This window comes from Equus asinus, chromosome 4 (assembly GCF_041296235.1).
Source record: "Equus asinus isolate D_3611 breed Donkey chromosome 4, EquAss-T2T_v2, whole genome shotgun sequence".
In the NCBI taxonomy this organism is placed as follows: domain Eukaryota; kingdom Metazoa; phylum Chordata; class Mammalia; order Perissodactyla; family Equidae; genus Equus; species Equus asinus.
Window position 1 is genome coordinate 99,101,256 of NC_091793.1, and position 14,071 is coordinate 99,115,326.

Genomic DNA, 14,071 nt, shown 5'->3' on the forward strand with positions numbered 1-14,071 from the left:
ATCATTTTCAGTAGCATCAAAAACACCAAGTACTTAGACATAAATCTAGCAAACGATATATAGGATCTCTGTAAAGGAACTATAAAACTTTGAGAGAAGTGAAAATTAAAGAAGACAAGTAAATTAAAACATACATCATGTTCATTATTTTGTAAAGCTCTCCGTTCTTGACAAAGTTATCTGTATAATCATTACCATCTCAAACAACCCTCAACAGGGTTTCTTTTTTAGAACTTGGCAAACTGTTTTTAAATGTATTTGGCAACACAAATGTCCAAGAATTACTAAGACATTTATGAAGAAGAAGAACAAGGTAGGAGGACTTTATCATGAATCAGTGCTTATTTATAAAGCAATAGTAACTAAGGCAGGATGGTACTGGTCATGCATTACACATAGACAAATGACACAGAATAGAGGGTCCAGAAATAGATGCACACGTTTACAGACACTTGGTTTACGACACAGATGGAACTGCAAAGCAGAGGCGCCGAAGTATCAGAGGCAAAATAATAAAGCCTCTAGAAGGTTAAAAGGCACATATTTACAACTTTGTGAGTAGGAAAAGACTTCTTACACAAAATATAAAAGCATTAAATATAAAAGAGAGAGATTGATAAGTTCATTACTTAAAAATTAAAAACTTTTCTTAATGGAAAGGTACTACTAAGAGAGTGAAAATGAGAGATACAGACTGGGAAATACCTGAAACACACTTAACCCACAAAGAGCTTATACCCAAAATATTTAATGAACAAGTATAAATTGGGAAGAAAAAGACAGACAACCCATAGAAAAAGAATGGACAAAAGATTTGAACAGGTAATTTCGCAAAGAAGTAATCCAAATAGCCATTAAACATGCTAAAAGGCCCTCAATATCATTAGAGATCAGAGAACTGCAAATGAAAACCACAACAAAATATCAGTTCACATCCACCAGATTGGTTAAAATGAAAACATCTGAGAATACAAGCATTAGCAAGGATACGGAACAATGGAAACTTGCATACAGAGCCGGTGTAACTGTAAACTGGTACAACTCCTTTGAGAAAAAGCATAGTAGTACCTTGCAAAGTTGTAAATACATATACCCTATGACCTAGCAATCCACTCTTAGGTATAGACCCTACAGAAATGTGGTACCAGGGAACATGTGCAAGAATTTTCATACCAATATGGTTCCTGAAAACTCTAACGTGCAATTAACCCAAATGTCATCAGTAGTGAAACGGATCAATAAATTGTGGTATACTACAGTCATACACAATAACAAACATTGAGGAAAAGATGCCACACACAGTACAATAACATGCTATTTGGTTCCATTCACAAAAGTTCAAACATAGGCGAAACAGACTTGTATTGTTCAGGAGTGCGCATCCAGTGGTAAAACCATGGAAGTGATTATCGCAAAACTTTGGTTAACTATTCTGAAGGTGAGGGGTTGGGAGGAGGTGGAGCTACAGCAAGTGGCTGAGAAAAGGGTAGATCCTGAGGGGGAAACTGTGGGGAGAGGCTGAAAGACTGGGGCTGAGAGAAGAACATGGCTGGGGGCTGGGGTGAGATAGAAGTCTAGGGGAGAAGGGGGCAAAGAAGGATTAGCTGATGGGGAGTAGACCTCGGGGACATGTAAGATGCAGATATTGAGGTTGAGCTGTGTCACAGATGAGAGAGAGCTGAAGCATGGCAGCAAGCTGAGGAGAGGATGAGCTGGGGGCATCAGAACAAGCTGGGGAAGAAAGGAGGCTGGCAGCTGGGAAGAAGTGGGCACAGGGCATGCTCTGTCAGGCAGTACAGGTTGTCATTACATATTAGCATTTCATACCATTATCTCTAGCCTGGCTAACTGCAAAAGCCTCCAAATGGGTCTGCCAGCTTCTTCCCTTATCCCTTGAGTCTCTTCTCAAACCAGCAGTCAGAAAGATCCTGTTCAACTAAGTCAGATCATGTCATTCCTTGCTCACTCTAACCACACTGTCTAATTTCTGTTCCTCAAGTACAACAAGCAGTGCCTTTGCACATGATGTTTTCTTTGCCTAGATTTGCCTGTTACATCTCCCCTAGAGACAGAATGTGCTCTCTCATCTCTTACGATTTTACTCAATTATCATATTCTCCTTAAGGCCTTCTATAGATAATCTATCTAAATTTTTAACAATATCTTCCCCAATTTTGTATCCTTTTCTTTACTTCACATTTTTCTTGCTAGTACTTATCACTCTTTTGTACCATATATTTTACTTATTTATTTTGTTAGTCATCCTAACTCCCATTAGAATGTAAGCACCATAAAAGCTGGGATTTAGGGGTCTTTTTCATGTTTGACTCCCTAGTACTTAGAAGAATATCAGGATATACTCAGCACTCACTAAATATTTATTGAGTGAATCAATGAATGAATGAATGAAGAAAAGGATGAATGAACAAAGCCATCTATCCAGTAACGACAGCTAGAAACCTAGGCACCTTCAGCTCTTTCTTCTCCCTCACTCAGTTCTGTCCATTTAACTCTCTAAATATCCCTCTACTCCTTTCTCTCTGCCTCCGTGACTATCTCTCTAGTTCAGACCACTATCGGCTTTCGCCCAGACTATGGCAACAGATGCCTGACTTTGCTCCCAGCTACCAGACTGATCTTAAAACATGCCCTTCTCCTACTGAAACCCTTCGGAGGATCCTCATCACACACAGTGACTAAAACCCCAGCTCCTTGATGTTGCAGACAAGGGCCTGTAAGATCTGTCACCTAGCTCTCTAGCCTTCCTCTCGCTCCTTTCTGGCACACGATTTATAAAGAGGAAACAGCAAACTGCTTTTGTAACCTAACATGTTGTTTCCACGCTGTGGGAGACGGGCGCATCCAGCCCTGTGTCTGGAATGTCCTCTCACTTCTTATTTTACCCAGTTAAGAAGCCATCCTTTAGGATTTAGTTCAAACGGTTGCCTGCCTCAGTGCTTATTACTGCTGCCTCCTCCTGTAGGCTATGTACCTTTCTCTGTGCTCCCATAACTCTCACACATTTATTTCCCATGGCACTTAGCACACTCCATAATATGTGTATATGCCTACCTCCTCTACTGGAATCTGAGATCCTTGAGGGCATCTTATTCATCTCTGTATGCCTAGTGCCTACCACATTGCCCGACACAAGGTAGGTGCTCAAAAAATATTTAGTGACTGAGTAAATGAATGAGTTATGCTATATACAAAAATAATAATTTTTGTAATAATCACTAAGCAAATTAATAACAAGCAACTTGTATCACTTTCAAATACTCAGGCATCCAACATACGTCTTTTACAAATTCCATCTTTTGTAAAAGTAAAGAAATAGCCACAGAGCCCAGAAAATCACTTTTAACATGTCTCTTATGGTCCTTTCATGCTCAGAAATTTGATTCTCTTTATTATAAATGCTTCAGGCACCAACAGATCATTTTTCTCATTTTTGTTCAACTTTATCCCTTCACGAGTCTCCCTCTCTCACCCACAGGAAAGAACTTCCAGGAAGCCACCATAACTAAATGTAACATTTGTTATAATGAGACAATATAGGAGAAACTCAATACACGTTATTTTAGACATTTACAATGTGGGGATTTTCTCAATAGTCTGCAGTGGAAACCTCTAATGAGAATTCACTGGGTGAGACTCAGCGTGGGAACGGGTGCCAGGTAGTCGCTGTGTTCAGAGCACTAACTGCTCTGCTAGGTAGAAATGTACTTAAATATGTACATAGATATTGAAACAGAGATTTCCTTCAATAACTAATATATTTAAATTCTCCATTATTGCCCAGATTATGCTATGAAAATACACGACACATTAAAAAGATGACCTCATCTGTCCATTGGTCACCTGTCAATCCTAAACTTAACTTCTTTTGATAAAAGATTTCCTGTGCCATCTGGAGTCAAGAGCAAGGAATCAGGACTAGAGTCTTTCTACCCAATTATCCTCTCATTCACGGCCTAAAGTTTCAGTCAAACACTCCAGGATAAAAGGGCAAACTACAAAAAGCAGAGAGATCTGTCCTCTGAGTTTCTCGTTGGAGAAAAGTATATATAGAAATGAGAATGAGCTCTGGTGTTAGGAAAACTAAGGCGATCGCCTCAAACAGACTTAGCTGAGTTAACACCGTGAACTGATTTTAAAATGCAAATTTTTTAAATCATGAAGAACATCAAAGCCATATGTGAACAATTTGAAACCCAAGTAGATTATCAGAGAACATAAGTGGATATACAAGATTCTTCCTATAGCACTTTTTAAAAGTTAAAGTCAATTTCATACAAATACAACTTACTCAAGGGTACATGAAATTGATACTGGTGCTTATTGAGTGCCATTTATGGATTAGAACTGGTGTTAGGCATTAGTGATACAAAGATGAATAAAAAATATCCCCTTCCCTTCATATGTTTAGAGTCCAGCAATAGACATGCAAGCAGACATTTACATCAGATGTAAGAAATGTAACCTGGGAGGTGAACACAGGGAGAACAACGTGAGGTCAGGGAGGGCACATTTACATATTGCATTACATATGAAACTCAAATCTCCAGAAAAAGTTGCACTGTTAATATACTGTTATATGTAATGTAAAAGGAGCCAACACAACTTATGCTCTTCAACATACTAATCTGTGCCATATGAAAGTGCTGATATTCAGCCATTTCTGACCTACAAAAACAGCAATTTGACATGTTTTAACCTATGAGTTTCAGAGTAAAATTTCTTTTATTTATTCCACAAATATTTGGTCATTACATAGCAAGTGCAGGTGGAAGAGGAATGGAGAGGAGGAAGAGTAGAGGCACCAATGGGGACTGAGCTAAGCAAAGGACTCTAGTTATCACTTAACCCCTCAATTTTTTCTTCTTGAAGTTTTCCCTAAAAAGTGCCATAGACTGTTCCAAAAGAACAGTGCAGCCACTCGCTCCACAAAGGGCTCTGTGTTTGTCCTTACAGATAATAGGCCATAAAGGCTTTTTGTGAGAATGCCTGAAGCAGAGGTGAATCTTAGGGAGGCAGGTACCCCCTAAACACTTGCTAGTAATTCACAGCCATAGAGTCTGCTAGTCGTCCCTCTTATTTACTCTCCCCTTCTTTCATAGTGATGACCTCTTAATTTTGGCTGGACATCAACCACCTAAAATAGACTACATTGTTCAGCTTGCAGCTAGGTATGGCAGGTATGAATAAATGCTGGTTCATGGGAGGCTAAGAGGGACCAGAGTGTGCAATTTCTGGAAAATAAACTTGAAGGGCAGTGGTGTGGGCTTCTCTTTCGCTTCTTCCTCCTGACTGGGGAAGTCCTCCTTCCCCGTTTCCTATAGTTTTGTCCTTGCAAGAGGATCACATAAAGTCATATAGTATGTAGCCTTTTGTGTCTGGCATTATTCACTTAGCATAATACCTTTGAGATTTGCCCATGCTATTGCACACATCAGTAGTTCTTTGTTTTTCATTGCTAAGTAATATTCCATGGTATGGACGTATCACAGTTTGTCTATCCCTTCCCCAGTTGAGGGCATTTGGGATGCTTCCAGTTTTAGCAATTATAAATAAAACTGCTATGTGTGTTCAGCTACACGTTTCTGTGTGAACGTAGGTTTTTGTTTTAAATGGGTAAACATCTAGGAGTAGGATTGCTGGGTCATATGGTAAGCGTATGTTTAATAGTACAAAGAACTACAAAAATGTTTTACAAAGAAACTGTATTATTTTGCATTCTAACCAACAGTGCATGAAAATTCAAGTTGCTCCACATCTTCGTCAATATTTGTGATGGTCAGATTTTTTATTTTAGCCTTTCTAATAGGTATACACTGATGTCCCATGGTGGTGTTAATTTGCATTTCTCTAATAACTAATGATGTAGAGCATCTTGTCATGTCTTATTTGCCGTCTATCTTTTTTGTGAAGTGACTGTTCAAATGTTTTGCCCCTTTTTCATTGGGTTTTGTTCACTTATTATTAAGTTTTGAGAATTCTCTATAAATTCTGATACAACTCCATCATCAGATATGTGATATACAAATATTTTCTCCTAGTTGGAGGCCTATCTTTTCATTGTCTTTACAGTGTCTTTCAAAGAACAGAAGTTCTTAAGTTTGAGAAAGTCCAATGTATCAATTTTTTTTCTCTCAGGGATAGTACATCTGATGCTGTGTTTAAGAAATCTTTGCCCAACCCAAGGTCATGAAGATTTTTTCCTATGTTGTCTTCCCCTATGTTTTTTAGTTTTCAGTTTTACTTTTAGGTCAATGATCCATTTTGAGTTAGTTTTTGTACAGGGCATGAGGTATGACTTGAGGTTCATTGCTTTTTGCACCTGGATATTCAATGGTTCCCACACCGTTTGTTCATAAGACTACTCTTTCTCCATTAAATTGACTTTGTATCTTTGTTGAAAGTCAACTGACCATAGATGTGTGGGTCTATTTCTGGATTCTCTGTTCTGTTCCATGAGACACACTTACAAATTTTTTAAAGCCAATCCTGATGGCCTAGCAGTTAAAGTTTGGTGCGCTCCCCTCTGGCAGCCCAGGTCCGGTTCCCAGGTGCAGAACCACACCACACCACACTCGTCTGTCAGTAGCCATGTTGTGGTGCCAGCTTATACGGAAGAACCAGAAGAACTGACAACGATACACAGCTATGGACTGCCACTTTTAGGTGGGTGGGGTTGGGGGCAGAAGAGAAAAAAAAGGAGGAAGATTGGCAACAGATGTTAGCTTAGGGCAAATCTTCTCCAGAAAAAAAAAAAAAATGGTACATGTATGTATTTTGTAGATGTATTTATTTTTAACAGAGATTTTTTAAAAAACACTAGCTTCCCAACTCCAAGTTGTGGCTTCCTCTCTTAAATTACCCAGTTCTTGAGATTATGGTTGCCTGAAGTTATATCGCATAGAGTCATTGTGAAATACAAACATTTATATGCCACACCAAGTATCCTCATTTGCAAAACATCTTGTGAGATGTTGTTTTGACTTGCCACTAAAATATAAGGTTCTCATTACAAAAAACATTAAAAAGTACAGCTTCTTTTAGACTTCATAAAATAGACCCCAGTGCAGACAACTATGCTTTTTAAAACGAAGACATTTTTAAGAGTACGGCTACTTTGAATATTTTACTTGGAACTAATACATAGATTCATCAAGTCCCCAAGCCCTGTGGAATTTCAATTAGCTACCTGCCAAGAGCCACAGATAGCATAATATAGCTATGTAGGGGAAATACCATCTGTCTCTGTGACCAAAAATCACTCTGGCATCGACGCCTATGGTTCCTCAGAGCTCTCTTGATTCTGCCAGTATTATATCCATGGTTAACCACAGACAACTTCTCTGTGAATGTCTCCAACTGCAGAGACTATAGGGAAGCCAGTAACACAAGGGATTCATTGATAACACTGATTATGCCGATGGTGGATGGCACAGCTGACCATACCAAGACATTGACGAACGAATGCCCTTAATTGGCAGAAACTACTGAATCTTTGCCAGTTCCTGTGGCAAACTGGACATCCAAGTTTCTCCAATTATGTTTTTCTTTTTTCTTTTCCAATCAAGGAGCATATAATGCGAGGATCGTTAATGCCTAAGAAGAAACCTGCTATATTTCCCATTACCAAGGGAAAACCGCCTGAGACAATGCCAAAAACATAAACAGAAATAAATGACAACTATAGACATCAATAGATGGTTATTATGTGGTAAAAAGCTCCTTTCCCCTGCATCTATTCACTCAGGCCACGTGACTGATGGGTAAGCTTTTTGAGGTCACCTCTCCCTTTAAGGTGATCCTATACATGGTCCCGTATGCCTATCAGATCAATTCCAGCTTGAACCAAGAGAGAGAGGAGTCATCACTGGTACTGACTCCTGAAGTACTTCATCTTAACCTGCAGTCAGCAAGAAAGCCAGTTAGAATAGCATAGCAGGACCTAGGCATGAACTGTGTGAGAGTTCTTAGTTCTACACAACAGGATCCACCCTAGTTAGTTTAAGGAGGAAAGTATTAATTATAGGATTTTAGAAAGCTCACAAAGTGTGAGGTGGAGTGTGTCAAGAAAGGAGGCTGGAAAGGGAGCTGGGGTCCAAGTTGTTGAGGACCTGGGAAGCCGCGCCAGGAAGATTGGCCATTATTGGAAGCAAAGGGGTACCACTGAGGGGCTGTCATCAAGGGATGGCATAATCTGAATTGTATTTTAGACAGCGCATTCTGACTGTAGTGTAGGGGGAAATTTTCAGAAGGCAGGATGTGAAGCATAGCCATTAGAGGGCTGCTGCAATAGTTCAGGAACAACAACCAGGACCCAGAGATCAAAAGTAGACAGTTAAGAAATAAAAGTTTGCAAAGTTGGTAAGTGGTTACAAGGGTGAAGGAGAAGAGGAAGCTGAGTTTCAAGAAAAAAGTGCAAATTTACCAAAAACAGAAAACAAAGATTTCTATTTTGGACACTGACTTTAAGGCATCTGTAGACTTCCAGGTTGATATAATCAGTATGTAGCTGGATATCTGAGGTTTAAGAGAAAGCTGTTAAGGGATGGGAAAAAAAGATTTGACAGTAATTAGTATATAAAGTAGGTAAAATCATAAGGGGGATTGGGAGCCAATGAAATAGAGAGAGAAGAGCAAAGGGCAAGGATAGAAACCTGGAGGACACTAGGGTTTTAGGAGTGAACAGACAATGGGAAATATACAGGCACACTAAGAATGACCTTAAGATATGGCAAAGTGAGTAATTTTTTAGAAGCTGAAGGAATGAAGAATGTCAAAGAGTAAGTGGTCAACAGTGAGAAATGAAGCAAAAAGGTCCACTAGGATCAGGATGCAAGAGTATTGACTGGATTAGGTAACACGAAACATGGAGAAGCCATCATATCCTGCATGGGGAGGAAGACGGGACTAGCAGGAGACCAAAAGACAGTGGATGGGGGAGGCAGGAATGAGGGGTCGATTTCAGGCCTCCATGACTTCATTTTATTGATAAAGCAGGAGGTGGGCTGTCTCCTGGGAGTTTGGGGGGCAGAGTATATGGTGCTAGCTAAAGGTCTTGAAAGGAGTGGTGCCCCTTTGAAACAGTCATAAGAGGAATGGGCAGAATTGGTGAACTAATGACAGGACTAAGGTTTTTCATGAGCATTGAGAGTCCGGATGAAGCTGACCTTTCCTTAGCAGCACTTGGCCACCCAGCATGGATGCTGAGAAAGTCAACTGTGAGGCAGATCTGGAAATGAGGTCCCCCCAGCCATGCCATAGACAAACAAGGATGCTAATGAATCGAGTGCACAGCTAACAGAGCAGTCTAGGCTGGATGCTGGAGAGGGGCTGGTAGTCTGGGAAAATTTAGGGAATAAGAGCAGGTTTCGTGGGAGCAGGAGAATGGGAGCTCTACTGCCCCCCTTTCTTCTCACCTCTCTGGTGAAAAGCCTAAAAGCCTCTACTTGCCACAGCAACCGTTACTGATAGAAAACCAAAATAAAACAGAGAGAACTCATTATTTAAAAATGCCTTTAACACTTTTCTTAGAAGACACGAATCATCTAAATCATCCCCCCAAAGCCCTTTTAAATTCCAAGAGTGAGAACAAAATTATGGTTAAATGTTTAATTAATGTTTGTGATAGATCACATGTTAGTTTTAGAAAGGTCAAATTTATGATACAATGAAGTCATATTTTTCATATTTTGCGGGTCTACTTTATAGCACATTGGGGCCCACAGCACAATAAATATCTTCTATTACGATGTAAGATGCTTGTATGCAAAGCTGTGTGGGGCCAAGATAATATTGAATTTCAAGTCAAATGAGCTAGTGTGAACCTTAGGCAAGTCACTTTGTCTTTCAAGACTTCAGCTTTCAGACTTTTAAAATGAAAGATAGGGACAAATCTCCAAGTTTCCTTCCAGGTTAAGAAAATCATGAGCCTAATTTAATATTTTAAATTACTATAGAATTGATAGAGTTACTCCTTTTATTCTCTGATATATTTGTGGTCCCAGCTATAATTTATTGAACCTCAGTTTTTGATTGAGAACACAAACTCCAGTGATAACACTGTCTCTATAGGAAATAGAATCCATTTTACTACAATTTATTTTGTGTTCCAATTTCTCCATTCTCTGCCCAAAAGTTCAAGATATTTGTTCACCATCTTGTGACCATGGGTCTCTGAGGAGCCTCCGTATGACATTGCCTCCAGGAACCAAGCCCCTGATTTCAGTGGGTGGGTGCTCTGCAGCAACTTAACTTAGATTTGTGATTGAGGGTAACATCAGAAAATGCCTATAAAGCGTCTATTAGAACACCTGAGATGTCGGGGACACTAGTAGAATACATCTGATACATTAGACAGCATCGTGTGTGGGAAATAATCAAAATGCAGCTTTATTTTTGTCCCCCATACAGAGGTTTCTCCTGTCACTAGACGAAAACTAAGTAGAACCCATGCTCACACTTGGGTTACAAAGGATCCCACGAAATGCAGTCTTGATTCAGAATTAAATTGTCCAGTTCCAAGAGATGAATCAACTCTTCCTTCTTTATTCAGAAGATGACTTCTTTCATTTCCTAGAAGCTCAGACCATCAGAGTCCATGGGTCAGAGGAAAAAGGAGAGGAGAGGTAAAGAAGAGGACAGTAGAGTTCTCATTAGGACGGTTACTGATGCTGTCCTAAATAAACCTTGTAGGTGGCTAACATTGACTTTAGCCCTCCTACCAGTTTTGTTCCCTTGATTGCTAGCTAGAGAGTTCCTGGAAAAATTCCCCTGATGTAGGTCATACACATTTTCCTTTGACTAGCTACTTCTCTTCGACTTATCAGGTTGCCATTTTTATTTTTCCACAGCACTGTGTCGGGGGTCTCCTCACTGCTGGTAGGAGCCCTGTTGGGCAGAAAAATCTTGGACAGGATGCCTTTGAAAATGATCCCATGCCACTAGCCAATGATTTCATAAATAGGGCACAAAAAGATTGATAAATAGCATTTCATCAGGACCTTCCAGCTTCCTTTTAGGATGTAGAAAGCTGGAAAGAATGTTGCTCTCAGGTTAACCACAAGAAAAAGCTGAATAGCGTACAACATCAGAAATTTTCTTGAACTCATCAGAGAGCGTCGGTCACAGGAGAATAAACTAGCCTGAGATTTAAAGCAAGACAGATGGCTCCAGGAAGAGAGGCAATGTGAGAACTGGCTTAACTGAGGCAGAGCTCCTGGGAAAGACAAGGTCATCAAAGAAGTGGGTAAGAAGATAGCAGCTAACACTCTGTAATGACTCCATAGTTACATTTCAACAATTTGCTGCTATGGCAAGGCATGAGGGTATAGAACCCATGGAAGCTACAGACACAAGGGAAATTTACACCCTCTCACAGGCTTTCCCCCACAAACCTCACAGAAGGCTCATAAGAAAGATCAGAGTCAGGGTAGGCAAGCAGAGGAAGCCTCCCATGGTAGTGCAGGTCCATGAGAGAGAAATAAAACCCCTATAGAATTTAAGCCACTAGGGGTAGGGAGGGATGAAGAGCAGCAAACCCACCAAGCACAAGTGTAGACCCATTACAGATAGAGAAAGGGAACAATGAAACTCCTCTCCTGGGGAAGGGGTAGGAAGCTCCCTCCCACACAAGAGCCCCTGAGATATGAGACAGTTATGGGGAGAAGAGGAAGGTCACTGAGTAGGTTTTAGCCCCCAAGACCCAGGCACATAGGTCCTGCCGAAGACTGAGACTGAGCCAGGAAAGCAGAATGCCTCTTCTCCTACCAGGCTAGTACGTGTTCAGTAAGAATCTACTGCGAGGGAAGGGACAAGAGTGGTGAGTCTCTCTGAGACACAGGCTCACAGGGAAAGCCTAAAGCCTACCCCACCGTAGCAAAGTAACACTAGTTGCCCCAAACTGGAAACAACTGGTGAAAGGATAAACTGTGATAAATCGATTTTGTGGAATACTACTCAGCAATGAAAAAGGAACAGTCTGTTGATACATACAACAACTTGGCAGCATCTCAATACATTACACTAAGTGAAAAAAGCCAGACTTAAAAGACCACATACTGTATGGTTACACTTACATGACATTCTAGAATAAGTGAAACTATGGATACAGAGACCAGTGGTTGCCAAAGGCTGGAGGTGGGTGAGGGGTTGACTACAAAGAGGTATGAAGGATTTTTGAGGGGTGATAGAACAGTTCTATATCTTGATTGTGGTAGTAGTTACATGTCATGTATTTGTCAAAAATCACAAAACTATACACTAAAAATATGCAGTGATTTTACTGTAAATAACTCAAAGATATTAAACTAAAAACAGTACTTCATTAAAATCAAGTTTTTTTTAATCAAAAGACACCATTAAAAGAGTGAAAAGACAAGTCACAGATTGGGAGAAAATAAAAAGAAATAGAACTTGCATACAGAATATATGAAAACATACAAATGAATAAGAAAAAAACAGACAACCCAATAAAAAAATGGGCAAAAAACTTGGGTGGACATTTCACAAAACAGGATATCCAAATGGCCAATGTGCATATGAAAAGTTGCTCAACATCTTTATTCTCAGTGCAAATGAAAACCATAATGAGGCAATACTACACATCCACCAGATTTGCTAAAATTAAAGATTGGCAATAATAATGTTGGTGAGAATGTGGAGCAATTGAAACTGGTTGAAAATTTGTATAACCACTTTGGAAAACTATTTGGCAGTGTTCACTAAAGGTAAATGCACCTGAGCCTCATAATCCAGCAATTCCGCTCCTAAGTATCTATCCAATAGAAATGAACCTATCTGTCCATCCTAAGACATGCTCAAGAACGTTCGTAGCACCATTATCATAGTAGCAAAAACCTGAAAACAACTCGAGTTTCCCTTGACAGGAGAACATATAACTAAACCGTGGTATATGTATACAATGAAATACTACCCAGCAATAAAGAACAAACAATCACAACACGCAACAAAGATAAAACTTACAGACATAATGAGCAAGAGAAGTACAAAAGAGTCTATACCATATGACTTAATTTACATGGAGTCCATGAATAAGCCAAACTAATTTATGGTCATGAATTCAGAATAGTGGTAATGGGTAAGGGTGTTATTCATTGAGAAGAAACATGAAGGAGCCTTCTGAGTGGCAGGAAATGTTCTACGTCTTGATCTGTGCAGTATTTCCATGGAGGATATGTATATACCAAACTTCATGCAATAGTGCACCTGAGTCCTGTGCCCTTTACTGCATGTATGCTTACGTCAATGCAATACAATAAAGAGAAAATGTCACTTACAGCATAGCTTGAGGGCTAATGATAATGTGTGCAAAATGAATATAAACAGATTAAGAGTATACAAGGACTTGTCATGGCCCCTGACCCCAGTGTATTTCTATCAGCCTGCAGATGGAAAAGAAACATGCATTAGTTCTACAGTCTGTGGTAGATTCCTTTTAGGTCCCAAGTTTATGCAGTGTCAAAAGAAACATCTTTTTATTTAAAAATAAAAATGTAGAGCCAGCCCCAGTGGCCCAGTGGTTAAGTTTGGTGCATTCCACTTCAGTGGCCCAGGTTCAGTTCCTGGGTGTGGACCTATACCACTTGTCTGTCAGTGGCCATGCTGTGGCAGTGGCTCACATACAAAAAGAGGAAGATTGGCAACAGATGTTAGCTCAGGGCGAATCGTCCTCAGCAAAAAACAAAAACAAAAACAAAAACCAGCAGAGCAGGCATTTTTCCTCTAACATTTTAAAACAGAGACATTCATTTTTATATGCTATTAATTGCTACAGTGTAATGTTTACCAGTTTACTTTTTCTATCAAGAGAATAAAATTTCTCATTGCACCATCATCCTGCTACCATGTCGTTTACCAATAAGCCAAATTTGTGCCCTTTACTATATGCATGCTGTACCACAACACAATTTATTTTTAATGGCCCTGCCCATACTCCTAAGGAGGCCATATCCATCTGGGGCCTCCAGGACTCAAGCGCCCATGACCAGTCCAGGGAATGCAACTACTCCCAACACAGCAGCCATGCTTGTTTTCA

The 14,071-nt window shown here is 39.9% G+C and overlaps 1 protein-coding gene across 9 annotated transcripts in view; it reads right to left on the reverse strand.

Moving 5' to 3' along the window:
* The window catches only part of CCDC148 (coiled-coil domain containing 148), a 227,087-nt gene that overhangs the window by 99,301 nt on the left and 113,715 nt on the right, over positions 1 to 14,071 (reverse strand). The gene's annotated exons all lie outside the window — the stretch shown is intronic.